Source organism: Delphinus delphis, chromosome 4 (assembly GCF_949987515.2).
Source record: "Delphinus delphis chromosome 4, mDelDel1.2, whole genome shotgun sequence".
NCBI lineage: Eukaryota > Metazoa > Chordata > Mammalia > Artiodactyla > Delphinidae > Delphinus > Delphinus delphis.
Window position 1 is genome coordinate 114679766 of NC_082686.1, and position 24938 is coordinate 114704703.

Below are 24938 nucleotides of genomic sequence, written 5' to 3' on the forward strand. Positions count from 1 at the left end.
CTCATATAAAAATATACCAGTGATGGATTAGTGATCTATCTTTTTTTAATTAGAAAAGTACAAGAAATAAATATAGAAGAATATTTTTTAACTACTGGGATTGAGAAGATTTTTATGCATATGAAGAAAATTCCAGAAGCCTAAAGGAAAAATAAACAAATCTGACCACATAAAAATTAGAATTTTCTATATGTAAAAAGGTAAAATATAAGTAGTGGAGGAGAAAACAATATATAAAATGCATGTAGCAGACCAAGGATTACTGTTGAGAACACATTAAAAAATTCCAAGTCAATAAAAAATAATCAACCTATTCAAAATAATCAACCAACTCACACAAAAGAAACATAAATGTCCAAAGAAAACATAGTCTATAGATTTTAACAGACACTTAATCTAAGAAGATGGCAAATAAGCACATGAAAAGATGTTTAGGATCATTAATCATTAGGCAAATGAAGAGTCAGACCAGAATGAGATACCACTTCATACCTGTTAGAATGTCAAAGATTAAAAAGACTGATCACACCAAGTGTTGGCAATGATATAGAGCTACTGGAATTGTTACGCACTGCTGAAGGAAATGTAAACTGGTACAACCTTTTGGGAAAAGAGTTTGGCACTGTCTTAAGAAGTCAAACCAACCACGTGACGCATCATTTTACTCCTAGGCATTTACCCAAGAGAAATGAGAGCATACATCCACAAAAAGACTTGTACATGAACGTCCATAGCAGCTTTATTTGCAATGTCCCTAAACTGGAAACTGTTCAAATATCCTTCAATGAGTGGATGGACAAGTTGTTGAATATTACTCAGTATTAAGAAGCAATGAACTATGATATATGCAACAACATGGAGAATCTCAAAATAGTCTAAGTGAAAAAGCCAGACCCCCCCAAAAAATAAAAGTACATAGTGCATTTTTATATTTATGTAAAATTCTGGAAAATGCAAGTTAATCTATAGTAACAGGAAGCAGAGCAGTTTTTGCCTGGGGTTGTATCTGGAGGAAGGGAAGGGAATAAGGAAGGATTACAAAAGGGTACAAAGAAACTTTGGAAAGTGATGAACATGTTCATTATTTTAATTGCTGTGAGACTTTGCTAGATGTATACTCATATGTCAAAACTCATCAAATTATACACTTTATATACAGAAAATTTGCAGTTTATTGTATGTTAAATAGGCTTCAATAAGATGAACAAAGCAAAAAGAGAGAGAAAGAGAGAAATATGACACCTAAATGCAATGCATGATCCTGAATTGGATTCTGGGTCAGAAAAGAAAATTGGCATAAAATGCATTATTAAGACAATTGGTGAAACTGTAAATTAAATCAGAGTAGTATGATTTAGATAACAGTATTATATCAACATTAAATTTTCTTAATTTAGCAATTGTACTACAGCTCTGAAAGAGAATATACATGTCCTTAGGAAATGCACACTGAAGAATTTGGGAAGGAAAATGTGTGATGATTGGAACTCATTCTCAAAAGATTCAGAAAAAATAATAGCATAATAATAATGTGTGTGCATAATATATATGGAAAGAGAGAATGCAGAAAAATGTTCAGGTTTGATAGACTTGTAGGAGCTCTTTGTACTCTTCTTAACACGCTTCTGTATATTTGAAATTATTTCAAAATTAAAAGGTGAAAAATTCCTATGAATAGACAAATTGTGGTAAAGCCATTTGTTAGTATAAATATCTCTAAAAAGGATATTGAAACATTTGTTCTTATGAGCAAAAGTTCACAATGACCTACGTAGGCATCTTTAAGAGAGGTCTTAAATAAATAGCTACACTCAAATTAAGAAATATCATGCTGACTTTGAAAAGAATAAGATGTACCTCATTCTTTCCTGTTGAGAAAAGTTCTTCAGGATATATTGCTAAGTTAAAAAGCAAGCTATATAACAACATGCCAACTCTGATCCATCTATGTAAAAATAAAGAAAAAAATTCTATATGACTCTATATAACAGATTTCTAGAAAATAATTTGAAAAGATATACAGTTGACCCTTGAACAACACAGGGGTTAGGGGCTCGACCACCATGTAGTGGAAAATCCGTGTATAACTTATAGTGGGCCCTCTGTATCCCTGGTTCTGCATTCGTGAATTTAACCAGTTACAAATCATGCAGTAATGTAGTATTTGCTATTGCAAAAAATCTGCATATAAGTGGACCCGTGCAGTTCAAATCAATGTTGTTCAAGGGTAGACTATTCATAGAAATCTTAACTGTAGTTTTTTCCTAGGAAAAGACATTATATCGGGGGTGGAGGTGAAGGATTTGGTGAAGTAAAACCTTTACACTTTACTATACTTGCTTTGAGTGATTTTTCAATTAGTATGCATATACGTACTTGGAACAATAGATTTTACTTCTCTTTGTCATTTGTAAACATTGCACTAGCAACCCTAAGTAATGCACATTGCTCAAAATATGTTAGGGATTAAAGGGTAAGACCCATTCTGAAGCGTGTTCTCTGTAATGCTTTTTGATAGGATTCTGCTCCTGTTTCTAATTCATTCTTCTATTGGGTCCTTTTTATTATTGTTGTATACCTCTCCCAGGATATGAGTCCATTGAAGACTCTAGAGAAACCTTAGGAATCCTTTTCACTACTTGTCTTTATTTTCCTTACTGCATCTCTGAAGGCTGTTAAGAAGGGGCCTCAGTTTAGACCCTGCAAACCCCATCTCAGGCCATAAGACTATACCCCTAACTGAAAGAAATATATGTCACTGTCAAATTCAAATGAAAATGTATCTTCTTTTGCAGGAAATATGTGGAAGAAAATTTTATGGTCACAGACTGCCTTTTTCAGTTTGATTTCTGAAAACAATCTCACAAGGATACACAAAAAGATGTTTCTTTCATTCATCATCTCTTTATGTTTCTTGATTAAAATGAAAAGAAATTCACATCATAACAATGCCAATTGATTACAGATATGAAGCAATCAAATGTGCCTCCATTTCTTCTTCTAGAAGCCTTTGGAATGAGGTGGCAGGCATTCAGGACAGTGGAGGGTGTTGGGAACTGTAGGACTGCTTTTCTCTTCCTATAAGCAGAGACGAGAGCTGGCTACTAATTTTATTTCTCAAACTGCTGGTTTCAAAATTTCCCAATTGACCAACACAGTTGGATATATTTCCCTGAAGGGTTCTATTGCCTATTTCACTCTCTCTGTTTTGGAGAATGCATAGTAGTACTAGTTTCATCCTTAACTGTGTAGCAGTCAAATTACAGTAATTCTTATAAATAACTCGAGTATTTGAAGTATCTACAACATTCGGTTGCCACCAGTGAGAGAAGCAGGAGAAGGAAAGAAGACAAATAAAGCAAATTAAAATGACTTGTTCTATTTGACTTCCTGAAGTTACAGAAAGATTGGTTGTAAGAACTAGAGAGATGCATGTATCAAGTGCCCTAAGGGATACACAATTCTACCTCTTTCTCTCTCGGCTTTCCCCACTTCTCTCCCTCTCCCTCTTCCCCCCTCCCTCATTCCTCCCTGCCTTTCCCTACCTCAGAAAGTAATCTCATCCTTTCGTCACATATTATTGAAATCCCAGTTCTTTAAAAAAACTCTCATTTTTGCCCGGACTGAGAGCATGTCATTTGGAAGTGATGTGCAAGGCAAGAGATAACCAGGTAGAACTCAGCGATTAGCCACAGAAAATGGTTCCATGTTTGGCCGTAATGCTATCAGAGTGTGTCCCTCAATAGCTCTTTACTGAATCTGCTGATTCAAGACTTTGCCTGCATTGGGAGGTGTGAGGGTGGGGGAGAAGGGAAGCCTAGCAGTGCAGGAGGAGTTAGGAAGAAATATTAATAGTCCTTCCAGAACACATAAGAAGTCAGAGGATTTTTAAAATAGAAATAGTGCCCCCTCCCCTTCTTTTCCTCTCTTTCTACCTCATTCCGTGTCTTCATTTCATGCTATGGTTGTGTTGATCAGGAGGGAAGAATATTCTCAGCTAGTTGCTTAGTACCAAGCAGAGGCACTTGAGTTGAAAATGGTTAGCGGTTAGGGGTTAGCCAAATACAGGCAGCAGACATGATAAGGGTAAGAACAGATGTTTGGGTGGTGCAGTAATGGGAATTCAAAAAATGAAAGACTACAAATCACCGAAAAGCACATTGGTGCGCACATACATTTCCATTTGTAGAGGTTCCAGAGAGAATCAAAACACACCCCAAATGGACTGACAGAATAGAAACATTAAAGAATAAGTTAGATGTTTTCGTTTCTTTAATAACTTTCTTTCGGTTCCAGTAATTTCACACAAATTCAGAGGGAGATAGCAAACTTGCATTGCCTTTGAACCAAAAGGATTTAAGTGGTTATATTTTCGTCTATCAATGATCCTCTTGTTTTAGTGATGGCTCCAAACTTCTCTTTTATTTGAATCCAAAAGTATTTAAAATTCATAAGAAATTAGTTGGCAATTTTCATAAATGCTTTGTCATAATAATGACTTTCTAACATTCTCTTGTACTTGAATCATGAACTTTTAGACTCGTGGGCACATTTAAGTCCTCATTTGTTAATAATGCCCTTGAGAGTATAGAGCCTGCTCCATCAAAGTGAGGTAATAAATTCACAAATTGTATTTATATTTCCACATATCTTAAGGTGTTTCATTTCACTTCAAGAAACAAGACTCAAATACTTTTCTGTGTTGATGTCTCCAATCAAAAGAAGATATTAATTAAGGAAACTGATAAGGAGATTTGTGGATCAAAGTGAATAGAAAGGCATAAGCCATTCATGTTTACATTTTTATTCATTTCTGTGGATATTAGCTGATCTTAGCTATTTAATTATGCAAATAATTTATCTAATAGTCTGGGGAGTAAAAAGGGGGGAGTGGAGAGAAAGTCCAGCCTTCCTTGTTTTCCTGTCTAATAAATCAACCTGATCTTAATGCTGAGCAGCTTTGATCTTTACTTCCTGTCCAGCCATGCCAACTCTCAATAGCTTCAAATACTCTCTCTTTTTTCTTATAACCTCAAACCTAATGCCAAGCCTGATCTATGATTAACCTCCCTCAACACATGCATATATAGTCCATGGCTAATTATATATTATATGCATATAGGAGAGAGAATCATGTCCATGAATGAGAAAAAACTATAAGTATTTTATTTATCATCTTTACACTTTAACCCCTGAAAATACTCATGTTTTTGAGGTGTGATCTACATCCTCTATTACTGTCAGGCAGTAATAATTATTAGAATTAAAATGCTTAAATTTATATGTGAATGGCACAGAATTTCTATTTCTTACCTGAACTGCTTTTCCAGGTAATTTTCATAAAATCTGACAAAACATGGGTGATCTTACTTAAGAGACTAAATTTAAAAGTCATACTAAAAATAAGAGCCTAATTTAAGAATACACTGGTACAACACCTTTTCTAGTTATAATTATCAGCAATTTTCAAACTTATTATTCCTAATAATTACTGTATCATTTCTCTCAACTATTGTAATGAAATAAAAGGCCTATAGTATCTTATATACCTCCTTGCTCTTCTCAAATAGAGAAAAGTGGACATAAAAACTTCTAAAACACTCAGGACTACTATTATTATCATTAATTATTGCAGTATTTATTTTTAAAAACGAAAAAAGAAAATATGGCTGCAATCAAAATTTCTCAAGGATTAAGGCCAGAACAAATACAATAGTTTGGAGATTAAATCCATAGAGAAAGTCAGACAAGTGACATTTTGTAGACATAATGGGGGCAGAAACTAGAAATCTGCAGCCAGATTAAGTTTAATTGTGTTGAGGAGAGCAGTGGGGAATGGGCCAGAGAATAATTGGAGAGTGGTTAGAGTTCAGGCAAAGATTATCTAAGGACAACGGACAGCTCCTCCTCCATGCCATTCACAACAATAAACATTCCTACCTGTGCTAAGGCCACCTTTTTAAGTGGCTGAGGAATAAGATAATCAGCCCCATATCCTAGGAACTCCTAAATGACTTGGACACTCTACCAAGTGTCTTCAAAGGTGTCAATATCTGGGACTCAAAAGACTTTCAACACCACTGTCATCATCATCATCACCATCAGCATAGCTGACATTTATATCAGATACTTCACTTATATTATTTCATTCAGTCCTCACAAGATAAGAATGAGATCAGTAGTTTTATTTTGCAGATGATGGAATTGAGGTTTAGAGAGGTGTTTTTCCATCCACCTGGTCATATAACCTGGATGTTATGGAGGTGGGAAAGCCCATGCTCATATATCATTTAGCTACACTACTTCTAGTCCTATGATGAGTTTGTGTCCTCATGAGGTAGACCCCTGATATTAGCATTCATATCCACTTTTACATTCACCTCCATGAACTTTCAATTCACTTATCTCCCAGTTTTACACCCACCTTCTGCTCAAATCAGCCTCTCTGCCTCTCTGTGCTCCCATGTGTCCCACCAATATTATTGCATCCTTTTCCACTGCTCCATCTTCCAGTTATTAAATTCGTGCTATCTTTGACCACAGCTTTTTCACCTTTCCTACTTCCCCATTTCCACGAAGCCTTTCTCACCATCTCTTCCCTCCTATGCCCCTCCCTGATCTCCACTCATTTGACTTACCATCTCATCTGATTTCACCAACTTCATGAGCCCCCTTCTGCCAATGCTTAGTCTTCACTCTTGGGGCAGCCCTCAGCCACCCCAGATTCCCATATTTCTTCCCTCACAAACCATGATTCACAGCACTCTTCCCTCCTCCTTCTCTGCGTGATACTGTTGGGTACAGACATATTAAGTTGACTTAGACCTGCAGAAGATGACAATGAAATCAAACGACACCAGCCACTCTCTCCTCAAGTGTGATGCTTGGCAAAAATTTTATTCATCTCTTCATTTTCCCCTACTTAAAACTAACACTCTAAGTCCCCTTTGCTTTCCTGGGCCCACATTTCAGGACTTCACTACAGGTGAATAAAGGATCCCAAATCCTACTTTGAGGCTATCCAAGTTGTACTTATTCACCCAATGTTTTCACCCCTCAACATTTGTGGTTGTCCACATTCATTCTCTTATCTTTCCTTGATTTCTAATAGAAAGAGATGGTCTCTTTACTATCATATGAATTGTGAAATCTGTACTCTGCAGCCCGAATATTCTCTCCTCTTCAGAAAACTTGTTCTCAAATCATCCTCACTCATTACTTCCAGCTCTCTTTGCAAGTTCTTTCCTTCAAAGACACACAGCTCTCCTCTATCTTGGAGAACTCTGCTTTATTTGGCTCTGCTCACCTTTCTAAAGACCTCCCTCTTTCTCTCTTTCCTTTCACTGACACAGTTTTTGAATGAATGATTCTCTACAATTTGATATCTTCTTTCCGTCAATCTCCAGAGATGGATTATTTCTCTTCTAATGGCTCTAATAAGAATACTTTCTCAAATTCAGTGTCCCTTTCTCTGTCATTGTTTTCCTTGATCTTTCTGAAATAAAGTATTCTGTTTTCCACCTCATTTTCCTTACAGTCCCCTCCCCTATGCTGCATTTAGGTTGTTTTCTTTCTATTTCTTTAGGCAGTCATCTATTTCTCTTACTGGCTTTTCTTCATCTCCATGTTCACTAATCTCCCTATACACGGGTCTTTAATGACTACAGTCTTTTCCTTTGTTAACTCTTACCATTCCAGCTGTGTGTTGATAAAATAAATCCTCCTCCCTTGACATTACACCTAACACAGTCTCATTTCTTCCACTATCTGTAGGACATCTCCTTAGATGTTCTCTACCACCTCAAATCGATACAATAAACTGTTGTTTCTCACAATAGTAAGCACACATATAAACACACACACATCTCATAAAGTCATCATTCCTATCACTCTTTCATTGTTGTCATGAAATATAGTTGATTCTACCTTTAAAAAATGTCTCTAACATCGCCCCTCCTTCCTACTCTCAGACTAGCCCAAGCCATCAGCATGATGTGTTTTTGTAACATCTTCTTAACTGTATTCCTTCATCTCCGTCCTCTCTGATTTATCTTATATTTCTGCCCAGCTCAATCTTTCTTTTATAAAACAGTTTATTTTATTACTGAATTAATTCATTTTATTTTAAACATTTCAAAAATAAAGATATAAAAAAGAAAACAGTAAATGCCTCTTATAAGCCTATCATCAGATATGACCACTTAATATTTTGATGTATTATCCTTCCAATGTTTTTAATGCACTCCTTTTCAATTTTTTACAAAATGGCATCATATGCTGTGTTTAAAACTTAAACATGTATCAGGCATACTATCAGTGTCAACAAGAACTCCTTGTCCTCACATTGTTTTAATGGTAGCAAAGCATTTCCTCTTGTGTATGATATATATTCATTCAATTATTCCCCTTATGCTGAACATACACTTTGTTTTCAAGTGCTTAAATTCTATAAACAATACTGTGATAAGCATTCTTAAAGTTAAATCTTTGTGCATATTTGTACTTTTAAGTACAATTGCTGACTCAAAGTGTGTGAGTACCTATAAAATTTTTGACACAAACTGCAAAATCGCCCTTCAAAAATGTTATAACAATCTGGAATTCCACTAGCACTGCATGAAAAATGCCTACTTTCTTGTACCTCATGCACACTGGGTAGCACTTTTAAAAAGCTATGCCAACCTGGTTAGTGAAATAGTCATTAAAGTTGAATCTCTTTTTATATGTTGTTAGCCATTTGCAGTCAAACCCAGGAGAAAAAAAACAAAAAGAGCCCAATTGTGTGCTTATTGCATTTCACATGGAAGGGAGGAAAGGAAAGTAGGAAGCTAAGTTATAGCTACAGTCTTCATGGCAGAGTTTGAGGACCCTGTAATCCCCCTTATTTATTAACACATAGAATATTTAAATCCCTTCCATTAGAGATCTCTCTCTCTCTCTCTCGCTTGCGTGTTCTCTATCTATCTCTCTCCTCGCTAACCCAACTAAATAATAATATCTAATGTTTTGAGGCCAACTGTGCAAAGGCAGCACGTTTGTACTGTTTCTTCATTCCTTCTATTAGCTTCAGAGCAGCCTTGAAAAACGTGCCATTTCAATGAGAGTTATACACCTGTCAGCTCCCTGTCTGCTCTAGCGTTTGCACAATGAGAGTGAGATCTCCAGCACCATGCTCATTATGGAACTCCACTCCAGCTAAACAACTTGGATGCACTGTGAAGTTCACTGAGAAGGGTTCGACTGCTATGGAAATGTGTTTGCCTTTGATCCTGGCAAAACGTGTTTGTTGGAAATTTGGGATCTGTCAGAAAGGGAGGTAGATTTAAATGAAGGTGAGGTGAGGTGGAAAGATGTGTCTCGGGGAAGACAGAGAAGAATGACAGGTGTGGAGGCATGAGAGAGGTCTGAAAACATGGGAAAGAAAGAACAGTCATCATTATCACCCAAAGTATAGTCACCATCACCTTTTATTCTTATTTATTTTATTTTTTTAAAGAACCTGCTTTTTATTTATTTATTTTTGTTGTGTTGGGTCTTCGTTTCTGTGCGAGGGCTTTCTCTAGTTGCGGCGAACGGGGGCCACTCTTCATCGCGGTGCGCGGGCCTTTCACTGTCCTGGCCTCTCCCGTTGCGGAGCACAGGCTCCAGATGCTCAGGCTCAGTCTTTGTGGCTCACTGGCCTAGTTGCTCCGCGGCATGTGGGATCTTCGCAGACCAGGGCTCAAACCCGTGTCCCCTGCATTGGCAGGCAGATTCTCAACCACTGTGCCACCAGGGAAGCCCCACCATCATCTTTTATACAGCATACCACTCTACATACAGTCAACTTTGGATGGAGTTTCTTATTACAATTGAAGGCTTAACTTCTACCTTCTCTGTCAGTGTTAGATTAGGGGAAAGTGTTTAATCCTCTCTCCTAGGGGTTGCCAAAAATGACCTGGGATTTGAAATAGACACAGCACATTGACAGAGCTGGGGAAGGAGAGTTGAAATAATTTTGTTTTTCTGAAATCTGGGACACTGCCTGACTTCTTTCATTTGTAATTTCACTTAAACTAAAAGGAAAGATTAGATCTCATAAGTTGTCTAAAATGTTTAAGTATGTTCCCATTTGGTTATTCCCAGCTTTTCAAGCCTAGAAGGAAAGTCACACGGCCCTGTATTCTCATTCTGTGCTTAAGGCAGCATAAGTCCCAAGATGTTAGGATGCATCCAGGCTCCCTCTGCAACCACATGGAGGAATAAGAACTGGAATCCCAGCTCCTGAATCTGTGTCCAGTGCTCTTTATATACAACCCACAGAAGCTTCTTTCCTTTATGGGTGTGAAGTTGGAAAGTGAAGCAGAAATAAACTCCACTGAATCAGAGGCAGAGTCTTTTGTAAAGGGCTTCTGCACTCTGCATTCTCCCCTCCACCAGATTCTCCCCCAAGCTCATCATGCCATTCATTCTTCCCTTCAGAGGACTTGACCTGAATCTGTTCCATTTGTAAATTCAGAATCTGGAGCTGGAGTGACTTTTCCCTTTAAAGACTATTATTTCATTATCTTCATAATTTTACTTGTAATGCCTAAATTTTCTTTAGCAATTTTTAGCTCATATATGATTAATCCTTAATGATAATTTGACAGTTTAACTGACATGTTTCTGAAGAAGCTGTAATTAATTTTAATGCACAGCTCATTTTTTTTCTAATGTTATGCTTACATTTATCTCATTATATATGTTGGATTAAAGATATTAATGGTCCATTTGAGCAAAACATATATTTTAAGTCTCACATTGCTGGAACAAAGTAGGGAACTTTGACATTACAGTTTTAAAAATTTCTGAACATAAAACTTATATATATCTTCATCCTCCAAGTATATTTACTACAGTCAATTTAAAAAAATCAGGCTTCCCTGGTGGCGCAGTAGTTAAGAATCTGCCTGCCAATGCAGGGGACACGGGTTTGAGCCCTGGCCCAGGAAGATCCCACATGCCGCAGAGCAACTAAGCCCATGCACCACAACTACTGAGCCTGAGCTCTAGAGCCCGCAAGCCACAACTACTGAAGCCCACGTGCCTAGAGCCCATGCTCTGCAACAAGAGAAGCCACCACAATGAGAAGCCCGTGCACCGCAACAAAGAGTAGCCCCCGCTCACTGCAAATAGAGAAAGCCCAGGCAGAGCAACGAAGACCCATTGCAGCCAAAAATAAATAAATAAATAAAGTTATTTTTTTTTAAAAATCAGAAACTCAAAGCCTAACAAAAATTCAATTCAATTCTGAGACTAAGAACTAGGTCTTGTGGCTCTCAGTCCAGTTCTCTCTCCTCCCTGCCAAACACTTGTGCATCTTTGCTCTGGTTATACGGCAGCTGCCCAAAAAATTATCACATAGTGAAATGAACATCATGGAGGATGTGGGCAGAGGGGTGTGGGGCAATCACCAAAAAGGGCAAGAGAAATTTGAAAGAGAAACTTGGGAGAGAAGAAGCAATAAACGTTATTAAGACCTAAGTCAGGCGACTTCCCTAGTGGCACAGTGGTTAAGAATCCGCCTGCCAATGTAGGGGACATGGGTTCCAGCCCTGGTCCAGGAAGATCCCACATGCCGTGGAGCAACTAAGCCTGTGCACCACAACTACTGAGCCTGTGCTCTAGAGCCCATGAGCCACAACTACTGAAGGCCATGCACCGAGAGCCCATGTTCTGCAACAAGACAAGCCACCACAATGAGAAGCCCGTGCACCACAATGAAGGGTAGTCCCCACTCGCCACAACTAGAGAAAGCCCAGGGTCAGTGACAAAGATCCAATGCAGCCAAAAAATAATAATAATAAAATTAAATTTAAAAATCAAAGAACTAAGTCAGGGTCCAAGGACAAGATACCAGAGATGTTATCATTAAAATATCATCCTAAGATCCCAGGGAGGACCAAGACCCCAGTGGGAAATTCACTTTCCTATTATTTTCCCTGGCATCCCTCTTATTCCCACTGCATGAAGAGCCTTCCTAGTGCCTGTCACGCCTATTTTTTGCAGTTGTCTCTTCTGTACATATTTTTGGAGCATGGTTTGCTTTCAATATGTTCTCATGGGACATGCATCTTTCAAGAAATCTTTCACGGTTTCTAATGTACCAAGGGAATCTTACTTTTTCCAGCATGGCTATTAGAAGATATTCTACTAACATGTTATTTCACTATAAAAATGTGTTCTCAAACAAAAATCACTAAATATTTGATGAAACCCAACACCACAAGTGCCAGTGACCTCAACAAATGGAGGAAATGTTACCTAAGAAAGAATAATTAATAGAATTAGTAGAGCAGGACAGTAGATTCACTTCAATTAATTTCCTCAGAAACATGTGGAAAATATAGTGCTTGTGGATGTATATATGTATATACACACTTATGTATGCATGTGAAATAATCAATTCAAGGTACTAGATACTAAAAATTAAATTGTTGAGGGCTTCCCTGGTGGCGCAGTGGTTGAGAGTCTGCCTGCCGATGCAGGGGACACGGGTTCGTGACCCAGTCTGGGAAGATCCCACATGCCACAGAGCGGCTAGGCCCGTGGGCCATGGCCACTGAGCCTGCGCGTCCGGAGCCTGTGCTCCGCAACAGGAGAGGCCACAACAGTGAGAGGCCCACGTACCGAAAAAAAGAAAAATTAGATTGTTGAAGAAATTCAATAGACGGTCTACAAAGCAAAATGCACTTGGCCGAAGAATGATTAATGAGCTGGAAGTTTAAGTGGAGGAATCTTACCAGAATGCAGCAGAAATGAAGATGTAAGAGTATGAAAACAAAATGAAGGGACAGGGTCAAAAGAGCCAGAAGTTTCATCATCTGTTTCAAAGAAGTTCCAAAAAAGAAAATAAAGAGAATGTAAGGGAGTAGATACATGAATGCATAGATAAAATTTCCAAAAATTAAATTAAAAAAAATTATTAAGCCCATCTGATTAAAAGGGCTTAGCAAGTAGAATAAAGATTAAACACACATGCACACATGTACATACACACCTATTCATATCATGGTGAAATTTCAGAACACCAAGGAAAAAGAGAAGATCCTAAAAGCTTTTACAAAAAATAAAACAGATGTTGTACAAAGAAACAGGAATAAAAGAGCCAACAAGGGACTTCTCTGGTGGCTCAGTGGTTAAGAATCCGCCTGCCAATGCAGGAGACACAGCTTCGAGCCCTGATCTGGGAAGATCCCACATGCCGCGGAGCAACTAAGCCCGTGTGCCACAACTACCGAGCCTGCGCATGGAGAGCTCATGCTACAAGAGAAGCCACCACAATGAAAAGCCTGCTCACCACAATGAAGAGTAGCCCTCACTCTCTGCAACTAGAGAAAGCTCACATGCAGCAACAAAGACCCAACACAGCCAAAAAAATAAACAAATAAAAAGAGCCATAAAAGCATGCTAGTTAAGAGATGAAATGCATGGATTTGAATCCTAGTTCTACCATTTGCAAACAGTGGGACTTCAGACAAGCTCTTTATGCTTAGTCCTTCATTTTCCTTATCTGTAAAATTGGATAATAATAATACCTACCTCCTAAGGTGGCTAAGGGAGTAAATGAGTTAATATTTAGAAAGCACATAGAACAAGGTCTGGCACATAGTATATTCTACACAATTGTTTGTTAAATAAAATTGAAATGAGACTTATCAGGAATGCTGGGTGGAGAGAGACAGTAAAATCAGTGTCTTCAAAGTTGTAAAGAAAAATACTTTTGAATATAGAATGTTATACCCACCCAAACTATCATTTAAAAGTGAGGGCAAAATAAATACATCTTCAGAAAGTTAAGGACAAACTTATCATCCATGAATTCTTTCTGATGGAAAGTTGTCCAGCAGGAAGAATGTACTCTAACAGTATAGGAATTATAACAGATCTCATATTACAATGTCTTCATCATACAGATAAGAAATCAAGACCCAACAGTCTTGTTTATTTTTTATAATAATCATGTAGCTATTAAATGTAAGAGTCAAGGTTGAATCCAGATGTCCTGACTATGACCCAATAATTTTTTTCTCCCCTTTCTGTAACAGGAATTCATAGATAATTAAATTTGTTCAGGGTTCAAGTGTCTTCCATGACAGCGAGATCCTAATGCTGTAGGGCTGTAAACATATAACAAACTCCACATGGGTTTGAAAAGTTGTTTAAGTTATGCTCAGTGATAAAGTGAACATTTAGTCAAGAAAACATTCGTTGTCAACCTCAATGTCATCAACCTCTCCATTTTCCTATGCACTAAGGAGTGTATAAACGTAGCATTAGCACTAAGCAGTTATGGTGTTCATTGAATAATATGGTTTAAATTATCCAAGTTGCTCCTCCGAGCTCTCATGATTAGTCTTAGGGAAACTTGACTGGTATTGTTGCTGTTGTTGCTCTTGTTGTTTTATTTGTTTGTCGTTACTACTTACATAGAAGGTTTGTTTACTACTTGAATTACTATAGGTAGTTTACATAAAATATCTAGCCTCAGTCTGTTCACCTACAATTTGGGGATGCAGATACCTGCTTTGCAGAACTCCTGTGTGGATGTAGTGATTTAATGTTATACAGTGAAGAGAGGAGTGCTTGCCACAGGGTAGGAATCAGCCAAATATCCATTCCTCCTCAGTCTCTGCCCCCAGGCACAAAACAATTTGTTTCCCAAGAAAGGGATTTCTCTTCTCCCTTTCTCCATTCTTTCCTGCCTCCATCCTTTTTATATTTGCTGCTGGAATGTGGGATTTTGTTTACAGGCGTTAATGGAAATATTTTATTTAGAGATATTTAAGACCCTAACCCTTTCTCTTAACTCAGAGTTTTCAAAATACCTAGATGGTCTTTCAAGATAGAAAGACGCAAATAGACATGATCTGAGAATCACATGTATAGAAATAAGAAGTAAATTAAGACAGTGAGATTTGTTTTAACATCCATATTTTGAGTTCCAGATAAACATGAAAGTGCTTAGGAGCTGTACTATGTTCTACTGGTCTCCTATTACAAACTGTATCAAGATTATTCAAAATAAATACTCTCGGGCTTCCCTGGTGGTGCAGTGGTTGAGAGCCTGTCTGCCGATGCAGGGGACATGGGTTCATGCCCCGGTCCAGGAAGATCCCACATGCCGCGGAGCGGCTGGGCCCGTGAGCCATGGCCGCTGAGCCTGTGCGTCCGGAGCCTGTGCTCCGCAACGGGAGAGGCCACAACAGGGAGAGGCCCCGGTACCACAAAAATAAATAAATAAATAAAGACTCTCAACCCCCAACACAGATATGAGACTGCTAGTAATATTCATATGAGAAATTCATATGGGACACACTTGACTACAGCATCCACGCAGGACAGTCACTGGGAAGTGTCTGCCTGAGGGAAATCTCCCATGTGGGACAAATGCACATCCTATTAATGAACAGTCTTTGCTTTAGAACCAAAGAGAAATCCCAGCTTGGAATTTTGTTAAGAAAGAATGGCTACTGGGTCTTTCTTCTGTACCTGCATGAATGTAGCATATTTTAAAGAAAATCTTTCCTTTAAAAATTCCATCTACATGCTGTGCAAGGATTTACTACTCTTAAAGCAAGTTCCCATGGGCATCTAAAAATGTTAATTCATCTACAAAAATCACTTTGCTTGCCCTATTCACTTTATTTACAAGAATCATCCTAAACAGAGTCAGTTATATATTTCAAGGTACATGCAAACCTGGGATATAAGTTCCTTTGAATTTGAGCATCAAAAAATGAGAGAGAGAAAGAAAAACAGGTTTTGTCCAACACTGGATGCATATTCTCATTATGTTTAGGAACATGTCAGCAGAGAGCTTGCCCCTGTTCTTTACTTTCAACCCTGCACTAGCTGGTCCTCTACTGCCCCCATGAAGATGCAGGAGGCATGAGGAAAGAGGCTAACTTGGTGTCCGTTTTGAGGATACATTTTCTTACATTTAAAAGTGAAATTAAGATGTTTTCACTTCTCTTCCTGCTTGAAAATCACTTCCAAATACCAAGGAGAAAAATTAAATAAGCAAACAAACAAACTTCATTTTCATTGACACTTGAAGTAAAATATATAGACAGAGGGAAAGCAATGGGTAAGTAAAATAAATTACTTTGAGGAATGGAAAGGTCAATTTAATTACTTGCAGAGAGAAACTACCACAGAACCCCGGAAAGACTCAGTAAGTATCATGTACTTCAGAAGATAGGGTGGAGGGGAACCTGAAAACAGGGATTGTTTAGTCTGTTTAAGAAACAATTAGAATCTCCAAGCTTATGTCACTTCATAGTCAAGTGATCAATCCCCTACCTCTAGAGTACTAGAAATATATTCTCTGAAAAATTTGAACAAGAGAACTCTGGACTTGGTTCAGATAGAATGCAGGAAGGAAGATTAAGTGAAAACCACTGAATAGAGAAAACCCTCTCCAACGTTCTTTCCCACCCAGTTACAGAATGCTATCAGTTAGGCTCATACATGCAGGCAAAAGACTGAAGGACTCTTCTCTGGAGAAAGTAAACTACTCCAGAGGCAAGGCCTTACCCATATCCACAGAACTTTCAATGAGGTTTTAGGAAACTCACTCTTAGATATAAATGGATAACAACACTTTACCATGGGAAAAAAAAAGGGGGGGGGTGGATCAAAAGCAAAGAAACAAAAGGAAATTTGAAGGAAACAGAGACAATGCTAGAAACAGATGAAAACTCCCAAAGAACCATAATTAATATCCTTAAAGAGAAAATATTACATCCATGAGATAAAAGCAACAAACTTTAGAAAAGAATAATCACAGAAGGAAAGAGCTCTTAGAAATTACACATGTGATTAATTGGTCAAAATTTAAAAGTTGGTAAAATGATCAAAAGTAGAACTAAAAAGAAGAAAGAGGAAAAATGAATGTGAAAAGTAAGAAAATTAGAAAATCACTTCTGGGGCTTTAATATACAAATAAGAATAATTTAAAGAAGAGAGACCAAATAAGATGGTGGAGAGGAAATTATTTTTTTAAATACAAGAAAGTATCTAAGAACAAAAGGACACTTGCTTTTAGACTAAAAGAGCCTGCTCAGTACTTGCCCAATAAACAAAATTAGACCCATGCCAAGATACATAATTATAAAATTCAAGAACGTACAGAGAAGACCCAAAGAATTTCCAAAGAGGAAAAGCAGATTACCTACAAAGAATCAAGTAAATGAAGCCATGGGCCTTCTCAACAGCAACTGATTGAATATGGTTTTCAGCATAGAATTCTATACCCAGCAAAAGTATCAATTATGAGTGAAGATAGAATGAGTATATTTACACATGTAATGTATCACATTTTTATCTTTCATTAAGCCTTTCCCTGGTGGATGTACCTTGACAAAATGAAGAAAAGATATGGGAGGATATCAGATCCTAGAAATATGGTATCTAATATAAAAGCATGAATATCCATTATGACAGCATAGAAACTGCCAGGATGCACAAGAGGACTACAGAGGAACCAGTCCAGGGTGAGCTGGAAAACAGAGGCTTTCAGGTAGGATGTCTCATCTTCAGGTAGGATGTAGGTCTCAGGTAGGTGTCAGGCAGGATGAGCAAAGAGATGATCTAAAAACATTTGTCATGGGGAGAGCTGTGTTTAGAGGTGGCTTACTGAGTAGTTGGAGGGTGTTGAAAAACACAGCCATTAGGCCAAAGAAAATTAAGCAAATAAAAAAATAAGACAATAATTAATTTCAAGAAAAATCATAAGTCATACAAGAAACAGAACATATACACTATATACTATAATACAGTATAAAACTGTAATATAAGATACACTATAATACCCTGCCTGGCAAAGCAAGAAAGAGTATTTCCACAGTTATAGGAATAGAAAGTATTCAACTGAAAATTTTGGTATATATGCACAGGGAAGAAAGGGAATGGTTAATGGGGATAGTTGACCATCCTAAAATCTTCATCTACTGTAATAAAAATTCAATGTATAAATGTGATGAAACAAGGAATCTCTGTAGATATATGGATTAAATGCCATAAAAAGAAGCTAGAAATTTTAAAGTGGTTACTTCTTTACAGGATGCAGGAGGAAGGTGAGGAGAGGGGCAGGTGACTATTTTTTGTTATAAGATTTTTAGCACTATTTGACTATTTAAGGTAATATATTGATAAACATAAAAGTTACGTTTGGGTGACACATTTTTTTGCTCTTTTTTATATGGACTTTTTCAGATAACAAAGCGTATGCAGGCTTATTGAAGATTTGGAAGATACATAATAACTTAGAAAAGGAAATTAAAAACTAACCATCCAGTGTCATCTATTGCTAGCCATTCTTTATTCCTGTGTGTATCATTTTCCACAACACAAGCCATTCTCTGAATATAATTTATATCTTTTCTTAGCTTGATATTTTATAAGCAGAGGTTTTCATACTTTTCAACACTTTTTTTTTTTTTTTTTTTGCGGTACGTGGGCCTCTCACTGTTGTTGGCCTCTCCCGCTGTGGAGCACAAGCTCCGGATGCGCAGGCTCAGCGGCCATGGCTCACAGGCCCAGCCGCTCCGCGGCACGTGGGATTCTCCCGGACTGGGGCACGAACCCGTGTCCCCTGCATCGGCAGGCAGACTCTCAACCACTGCGCCACCAGGGAAGCCCATACTTTTCAACACTTTTCATAAACATTTTTGTTAGCTGTATAATAGTCCATCTGATGACAGGACAAAATTTAACTAATGCTGTATTTTTGAACATTTCTTTTTTAAAAAATTCCCCAGCTATAAATAATGTATTTTAAACATACTTGTTCATTGATCTTTCCCTAGAAAGCTCAATTTTCCTGTAAATAAAATTGCTGGGCCAAACAGTCAAAACATTTTTGAGGCACTTGGCACAAGTTATTAAATTACTCTCCAGAAAGTCTGCTAATTCATATTGTCACCAGCAGTATATGAGACTATTTCATTTCAGTGTCATCCTGCTGACACTGGATTTTCTCATTATAAAAAATAATCTTAAACTAGCCTAAAGTAAAATGGAGCAGTTTTTCCCCAAATTGTGGATTTTTTCAAATTTTTCAAAATTGGTGACAGGAATATTAGTCCCTAAGGAAAGTCCCATAGACTAGAAGATGCTGGCCACTTTCCCTAGGAAACAGGATTAAAAACTTTCCCCTAATCTAACACTGAAGGAGAAGGTAGAATTTAAGGTTTCAGTTATAATAAGAAACCTCACATCTTCTTGGTTTTCTGTGTGTAGAACCAACACCTGGTGAGATAATTCAGAGAAAGAAAACAGTAACAAGAACTAAATCATGCTATTTCAGCGTTAGCCTCAATATAAGAAACTTTTGTGCTAATGGAAGTGTTAGCTAATGCTACGGTGTTAATCATTTTGCAATATGTAAGTGTATCAAATCAACACCTTGTACACCTTAAATTTAAACGTCAATTATGTAATGTTATACATCAATTACATCTCAATAAACCCGGAGAAAAAAAGAAATTTTCATGCTGTGAGACATTTTGAATCATGAAATTAAGTGATAAATTCATTTGTAGAGACCAAAAATCCTCTGTGATATTTTTCCTAGGATGGTCCACTTGGGTTAATGAGGACCTTGCCAATACTATAGGAACACCCACTTCTGTGGAGCTAGGGGCCAGTAAAATAAATAACAATGGCTGACATTTACTAAGTCTTCCTAGACACCAGACACTTTACTTGCAATATCTCATTTAACCCATATAGCAACCCTATTAGCTTAGAATTATTTCCATTTTGCAGATGAGGAGAATGAAGGCCACAGAGCCTGTATGACTTGAGGGTCAGCACTCTTCACAATGGCACTGCCAGCTCAGACCCCTGGGTCCTCACCTCAGCTGAAACAGTCTTTGTGCTTCTGAGCTGCACACTGAAAGTTTTGAACACACCTATAGTCTTATTAGTTTGAAGATGGATCTGTACACTAGAGGCTGTCTTTTTTTTTTTTTTTTTTAGGTAGGCTTACTCCTAGGTATTTTATTCTTTTTAAAAAAAATTATTTTTGGCTGTGTTGGGTCTTTGTTGCTGCGCACGGGCTTTCTCTACTTGCAGTAAGTGGCGGCTACTCTTCATTGCAGTGCATGGGCTTCTCATTGCAGTGGCTTCTCGTTGCGGAGCATGGGCTCTAGGCACGTGGGCTCAGTAATTGTGGCTCGCAGGCTCTAGAGCGCAGGCTCAGTAGTTGTGGTGCACGGGCTTAGCTGCTCCGTGGCATGTGGGATCTTCCTGGACCAGGGCTCGAACCCATGTCCCCTGCATTGGCAGGTAGATTCTTAACCACTATGCCACCAGGGAAGTCCTAGAGGCTGTCTTTAAAAACAAAATGAGTAGGGGCATTGAGTCTGGGGAGAGAAGATCTAGGGAGATCAAGTGATAGCAAAGAAGGATTCTGCTTATAAAGACAGAATCTGGACTGCTAGGTGAAGTTGCAGGCAAGAAAAATCCAGTTTAATATATTTTAACTAGTTTCTAATTACATTTTAAACTTTAAAGAACTGTACAGTTAAAAGTTCTTATTATTACCAAGAGCTTCTCAACAATGAGGCAGCCTCTCTCCTAAGGTAATGAATAAAAATTAATTTCTGATAATTCTTTTGAGAAAGATCTACCTTCACTTGGGCTGCATGTATCTTAAAGGCAATGCCAGTCTTAGAGAGTAACCAACATCACTGAATTTCTGTCACTGCCCAGCCTCTACCAATGGGCACCAAACCACTATACCCAATAACTCCTCCCCACCACATCCTCCCAACAGTTATCCCCATCCAAATGGGCATCAACCTTGCTAGACTGACTCCAGAAGAACTCATGCCCCACTCACACATGCCCCAGGTACTTCTTAAAATTTACAATTTTTTCTTTTCGTATTATACTGTACTTTATACATGCAGGAAAATATGACAAACCCTTTTAGACCCTCTACCAAATTATGTCAAACCTTATCTTGCTATATTTTAAAAGAAATAACACATTTTGGTTATAATTAGAACCATCTGTGAAACTCTCCTTGCTCCCTAGAGATAAACACCATCCTGAATTTGGTACTTACAATGTGTGACTATATACACATTTTCCATTTTATATCCATAGATGTGAATTTATCTGTATTAATTTCTGAGGGCTGCTGTAACACAGTATCATAAACTTGGTGGCTTAGGACAACAGAAATTTATTTTCTCACAGTTCTGGAGGCTTGAAGTCCAAAATCAAGGTGTTAACAGGGCCGTGCTCCTTCCACACTTCTTGTGGAGAATCTTTCCTTGCCTCTTTCAGCTTCTGGTAACCCCAGGTGTTCCTTGGCTTGTGGTAGCTTTAACATCAGTTTCTGCCTTCATGGCATTCTCCCTGCGTGTCTCTGTCTTCTCTTCTTATAAAGACACCAGTCATATTGGATTATGACTTTAATGGCTAACAACAATACAGTCTCCAAATAAGATCACATTCTGAGACTTCAACAAATCTTTTTGGGAGACACAATTCAATCCATAATAGTATCTATAAACAATACCTGGAATTGATTGGATGTTTTAAAACTTACATAAATGATATTATTCTGCAACTGGCTTTTTTTCTTTTACTAATAATTTTGAGATTAATCTGTCTCAGTACATGTAACTGTAAGTTGTTCATTTTAACAAATGTATAGTATAGTATTCCACTGTATGAACATACTGCAATTACTTATCCATTCTCCTTTATGGGCATTTTGTTGTTTCTGTAATTTATCATCACAAAAAGTGCTGCAATAAACTTTTTACATGTTGTTTGTGCACCTGTGTGATCATTTGTCTGATATGTTAACATAGGAATATGGGGATTGGGTTTGTAGGATTAGTGTCAAATTGCTCTCCGAAACTAGTAATAATAAATTAAACACCCACCAGTCCTGTCCTAGAGTTCACACTACTCAGTATCCTTGCTGATATTTGGCATGGTCCAATTTTTAAGTTTTTTGCCTATATGGTTGAAGTGAAATTGTTGCTTCAGTTTTCATTTCCCTTATTCTGAATAGGTTGAACAATGATGCATAGTTAGTAGCCATTAAGCTTTCCTCTTCTGTGAATTGCTTGTTTATATCCTTAAGCTTCTTAGTTTTCTCTTGCTAACTTATTAGGATTTTTAATATATTTTAGATCCTAACTGGTTGCAAGTTTTGCAACTATCCCTCAATATGTGACTTATCTTTGCACTTTGTTCTTGGTCTTTTCTCACACAGATGCTTTTTGAAATTTTTAATGTAGTCAAATTTCTGGATATTTCTCTTCATGATGTATATTTGATATTTGGATTTATAAGTACAATATTCTCCTATATTTACTTTGTTTAACTTTTCATTTTAAAATAATTCGAACACAGAGAACTTACAAATTCTGGATACTCTTTATCCAGACTCACCAATTGCCAACATTTTGTCACATTTGCTTTATTATTCTCTATATATATACATAATTACTTTATTGCACATTAATATAATTATGTGTTGTATATAATAGAAATAATATATAATAGAAAATAATAGAAATATAATAGAAAATAAATTATATAATTCACATTATATAATTATATTAATCACTGTTATTTTAATTAGTATGCATTATTGATAGTATACTTTTTCTAAATCATTTGAAAGTTGTACACATCATGCCTCTTTAATACTTTACTGCATAGTTCCCAAGAACAAAGACATTCACTCGCATAACTACAGTATAATTATCAAAATCAGGAATTTTAACATTGATAAAAAACTGTGATCTATAGTTCATACTCAAATTTTGTCAGTTTTTATAACGACGTAAATTTGGGAATTTTTTTTCTGGTATAATATCCAGTTCATGATAATACATTACATCTAATTTTATGTCTATTAAGGTTCCTTAAATCTGTAATACTTCAGCCTTTATTTGTCTTGACTGACATGGACTCTTTTTTGCTACATATACAGGTCATTTATTTTTGTAGAATGTCCCTCAATTGTCAGATGTTTTCTCAGGGTTAGATTCTGGTTATGGTAGGAATAATACATAATTATATTTTCTTTTTTAAAAAATTGTTTGCTTTTCTCTTTTAGGTTTATAATCATATATTTTTACATATGGTGTGAGGTAGGGATGTTTTATTTTTCCATATGGATAAGCATTATCATTAATCAATGGAAAATTATTTCCAAAAAGATTTGTAATTATAAATGCTACTTCTGCCACATATCAATTTTCCATATATACATAGTACCTTTTCTGGGATTTCTATTCTGGTCCATTGTTTTATTTGATCATCCTTGTGCCAATGTTACCTTAACTATTATAGCTTTATAATAGGGCAAGACAATCTACTCTATACTTATTTTACTTCAAAACTGTCTTGGCTATCATTGACCCTTTGTAAAGTTTCATACACACACACATCTGATGAAGTATTTAATTGTATTGAATGAATAGATTAATTTCAGGAGAATTGCCATCTTTACAAGAACTAAATCATTTCTTTAATGGGCTGAACAAGATTTATCTCTTTTGCATAGATCCTTTATGTCTTTTGGGTAAATTTGATGTTATATCAGTACATACAGGTTCCATACATCTTTTGTTGCATAAATTCTGAATTATTTTCTAGGGTTTTTTGTTTGTTTGTTTTGTTATTTTTTTAGGTGTCACATATTAAAAATCCATTTTAAAATCCAATATTTTTGTTACTGACAGATAGGAACACAAATAATTTGTGTATATTGATCTTATATCCAACAACTTTACTGAACTCTTTAAGTCCAATGGTTTGTAAGTTTGTAGGTTGTGAATACAGAAATCACATTGTCTGCAGCACGACTTCTGTTATACTGTGGAATGAGGCATCTTTGTTTAAAAGAAATATGCCTAACTTTTTGCCATCAAGAAAGAACGTTTTATGCTTTGAATTTCTTTGGAATTCTTGCTTTGATGTTTTGAGGATTTAATCTACTGTTTCTTACAATAGTAAGTAGCCTCAAAATCCCTATCAATTTACAAACATGCTGCATTATGTTCCTTAACCCCACATTCTGCTCCACCTCTGCTCCATTTCTCACTTCTCTTTATGGAAAATTCTTTTTAAAGTTGTCTATATTCAATATATCCATTAGTTCTTTGCATAGATTCTCTTGAACCCATTCCAATTGGGCTTTTATTTTGCCACTCCACTGAAATTGCTCCTGTCAATATCACCAGTAATCTCTACCTGGCCAAATAAAGTTCAGGTCTCAACTTAGCTTCTCATCAGCGTTTGACACTTTTGCCACTTGTCTTCAGAGACACCACATTCTCCTGACACTGGTCCCTCCTTCTTGTTCTCCTTTGCTAGATCCTTCCCCTTTTATTCTAAATTATGGGATGTTGCAGGGCTCAGTCCTAGTCACTATTTACTCTCACACTCTTGGTAGATAATTTCTGTCTGTCTCCTGACTTTAACAACCAACTCTGTGCTGATGATTTCCAGGTGTTAATCTCCAAGCCAACTGCTCCCCTGAACTCCAGACTTATATATCTGACAGCTTACTTGACATCTTTGCTCAGATATCAAATAGGAAACTCATATTTAAAATGCAGAAAACAAGCCCTTGGCTTCTCACCATCCTCTCCCAACAATGTTCCTGATCTCAGGAAATAATATTATTCCCTGATTGGGGTTCTCCTTGATTCCACACTTTTGTTCACAATGCACATACAGCCTTCAGGAAATCCTGTTGGTTTTACTTCAAAATATATTTGTTGTGTAAATAAATGAGGAAAATCGATGCCCCAAGATGTTCCATGTTTAATTTCAGGTCTCACGGATTCATAATGTAAAGAGCACTCCTGTTTCAGGACATGGCTTTAAGGTAATCTTGCACAAGGAGCAATTAAAATATAGAAATTCCA